The sequence below is a fragment of the Eimeria maxima genome, genomic scaffold (assembly GCF_000499605.1).
Source record: "Eimeria maxima Weybridge genomic scaffold, Emw_scaff1040, whole genome shotgun sequence".
Taxonomy (NCBI): Eukaryota; Apicomplexa; class Conoidasida; order Eucoccidiorida; family Eimeriidae; genus Eimeria; species Eimeria maxima.
In genome coordinates, this window is record NW_013563377.1 from 8463 (window position 1) to 12463 (window position 4001).

Genomic DNA, 4001 nt, shown 5'->3' on the forward strand with positions numbered 1-4001 from the left:
TTTTTTATTAATAAAAAAAAAAAAAAAAAAAAATATATTTATATAATTATTAATAATAATAATAAATAATAATTAATAATACTTAATAATAATTAATAATAATAAATAATAATATATTAATAATATACTAATAATAATAATTAATAAATAATAATAATAATAAATAATAAGGTAAATATACACAAAGGAGAATAAGGATATATAATAACTAACATTAATAAATAATAATAAATAGTAAATAATTATAAATAATAAATAATTAATAATAATAATAAATAATTAGTAATAAATAATAATAAATAGTAATAAATAATAATAAATAATAATAAATAATAATAAATATAAATAGTAAATATATTAACAATTATTACTATTAATATTTATTACTAATATTAATAAATACTAATATATAATAATATACAATAATATATAAATATAAATAATAATAAATAATAATAAATAATAAATAATAATAAATAATAAATAATAAATAAATAATAATAAACTTAATAGCAGTAACAACAATTATACAATGCTCGCTATATCTACCAGCAGCAGCAGCAGCAGCAGCAGCAGCAGTACTAGTAGTAACAGTAGGAGCAATAGCAGCAGCAACAGCAGCAGCAGCAACAGCAGCAGCAATATTCACCAAGGTATTGAGTTAGTTAGCCATTAATATAAATGAATAAAATGTTTCTTATAAATAAATAAACAAACAAATACATTAAACTTCTGCTGCTGCTGCTCTTGCAGCAACAGCAGCAGTATTTCCTGCAGCCTCTCTTGCTGCTGCTGCTGTTGCTGCAGCAGCAGCAGCAGCAGCAGCACAACAATACATCTGTGTATACATAGCCAACTACAGAAGCAACCAGAAAGAAATATATTTAGTATAAACCCTAGTAATAAAACTATGTTCCTGCTGCTGCTGCTGCTGCTGCAGCAAATACAGCAGCAGCAGCAGCAGCAGGAGCAGGAGCAGGAGCAGCTGCTGCTGCAGCTAAGGAGACACAACAACAGCCTTCTGTTAGCTCCTCTGTGTACATAACCAACTACAGAAGCAACCAGACAAGAATATGTTTAATATAAACCATAATAATAATAAATATGCTCCTTCTGCTGCTGCTGCTGCTGCTGCAGCAAATGCTGCAGCAGCAGCAGCAGCAGCAGCAGCAGCAGCAGCAGCAGCAGCAGCTACGGAGACACGACTACTGCCTTCTGGTAGCTCCTTTGTGTACATAGCCAACTACAGAAGCAACCAGACAAGAATATGTTTAATATAAACCATAATAATAATAATATGCTCCTTTTGCTGCTGCTGCTGCTGCTGCTGCTGCTGCTGCTGCTGCTGCTGCTGCTGCTGCTGCAGCTAAGGAGACACGACTACTGCCTTCTGGTAGCTCCTCTGTGTACATAACCAACTACAGAAGCAACCAGACAAGAATATGTTTAATATAAACCATAATAATAATAAATAATCTTGGGGGGCCCCCTTGAATGCCTCCCACATATTCTGTGGATCGAACCCACTGTACCCTTCTGGGGGCCCTATATTTACTACATTCTGTAGACGTCTTAGGGGGGCCCCCTTATTATTATTATTATTATTATTATTATTATTATTATTTTCTTCTTTTATTATTAATAATCTAGATAGATAAGGGGGGGACAGGGGGGCCCCTCTTATTATTTTACTTAATTGTTTATTCAATAAGGTAGGGGCCCCTATTGATACTTTATTCAATGGGGCCCCTATTCTCGTGTCCTCTAATGAGGGGCCCCATTCAGAGGGAGGGGCCCCTAGGGACACTATTCCTCCTCCTCCTCCTCCTCCACCTACTCCTGCTGCTGCTCCTGCTGCTGCTGCTGCTGATGATGATGTTGCTGTTGCTGCTGCATTATCTAATTGTATTAAGAATGTATGTATAACAGAATAAATAGAGAAAAAGAAAAGAAAAAGAATAAAAAAGAGAGAGAAAGAAAAAAGAATAAAAGGTATTCTTTTTATATATTTATACTGCAGCAATTGCAGCAAATTATTTATTAACAGCAGCAAATCTTTTTTCTTCTTTTTTTTATTTCTTTCTTTTTTCTTCTCTTTTTCTTGCAATTCGCTGTATATACACCTAGATAATTTAGAGGGAAGAGGAGAACGAACTGCTGCTGCTGCTGCTGTTGCTGCTGCTGTTGCTGTTGTAGTACAATATGGCTGCTGCTCGTACTTTCTGCTGCTGCTCCGTTTGCTGCTGCTGTTGCTGCTGCTGCTGCGACGGGCTAGAAGACATGCTGCAGCTTTCTCTTCTAATGGCAGCCGCCTAGCTGCTAACGCATTGCTGCGCCACATCTGCTGCTGTTGCTGCTGCTGCTGCTGCTGATAAATGCCTCATGCACACAGCAGCAGAAGCAGCAGCAACATATACACCGCAAGGGAAGAAGAAATAAGACTCCATTTACATTTATACTCCTAACTCCTCCTCCTCCTCTTCCTCCTCTTGTGTATCCTCTAAGGGAAACGCAAAAAAGAGGAGACTAACTCATACCTCTTTATACCGCTAGAGGGTCCTCAAGGAACAGGCACCAGGAGCAGCAGCAGCAGCAGCAGCTGCTGCTGCTGCTGCTGCTCTTACTGTAGGAAAAGAGGGGGGCCTCGTGGAGGGTCGGGGGGTTGCAGCAGCACAACTGTGTAGGGAAAAAGTAATAAATTGTCTGTAAATAGACAAAAAGGATAAAAAAGAAAAATAAAAGAATAAATTAAAAGAATAAATTTATTGCAATACTTTGCCGCCTACACAAGGCTCATCAGTCAGCCGCCTAGGCTTGCTGCTGTGTATGTATGGAGGAAGGAAAGGATATATAAATGCAGCAAAATTAGATTATCCTCTTTTTTAGACAAGAAAATAGAAGAAATAAACAATAAATTGACTCAAAAACAGACATAATTATGTAATATAATGGATATTCTTGGTGCAAGGATCAGCAGCACGAGAGGACGAGAGATGAAGTGTTGCTGCTGCTGCTCTTGTTGTACGTACGTACACTGCAGCAGCAGATGCTGCTTGCTGCCCGATATTGCTCAAAGAGCAATTGGATAACCGAGCAGATATAAGTAAATAGATTCCTGCACATATAATATCCCAATAATAATAAAAATAAATTATATTTTAAATACAAATATAAAAAAAATGGCATTTATAGCCAATAAATAAGTGTAGATCGGGTATCCGAGCAGGAGAGCAGGAGAGAGATGCGGTGCTCGCGGTGATGAATAGAGATGCATACTGAATAAAAAAAAGAAGAAAAAAAATAAAGAATATTTTTATGGTATAAAATGGGCTTAAATAAGTAAATAAATTCCTAAATTATGAACAAATAAATATATTTATATTTTTATATAGAACGGGGTGTCTGTATATATTATCCTATTCGCGGTTCAATTTGGTTGAGGGTAGGGTGTCTATCCACCATGTCTATTAAACTTACTTGGCTGGCGCTCGGGGTGGCTCCCGCATCACCCTGTCGTAGCTATGAGCAGCGCATTGCACTCAGCGGCCTGTGATTGGCTAGGCCCGCCCCTAGAGGGTGGCTCCACAGCAGAATTTCTGATCAGCAGTTCGTGTTCGCGCGGCTGCTAACAATTTATATATATAATTAATTAACTATAATTGTTTAGTCTATGGAGAAAATTCTTGCTGTCTTATTTATTTATTTATTCATTTATTTATATTATTTATTTATTTATTTATTTTATTTATTTATTATTTTTTGTCTTATATACTGCCATAAAGGAGGAGGTGCGGTGCTGTGCTCCATACTATTTATTTATTTACTATTATTGGTCTCCTCCCTATTGTCAGTTTCTGACGTATTGTGCGTCTGCTACAATATTGTTGCTATTGTTGCCGTATTCGTTATAAGTCCTATTATATAGTTATATTGTATATTCTTTTCTATCGTTATACTTTTCTGTGCTTTTTTTTATGGTGTCTCTTATATATATATATATA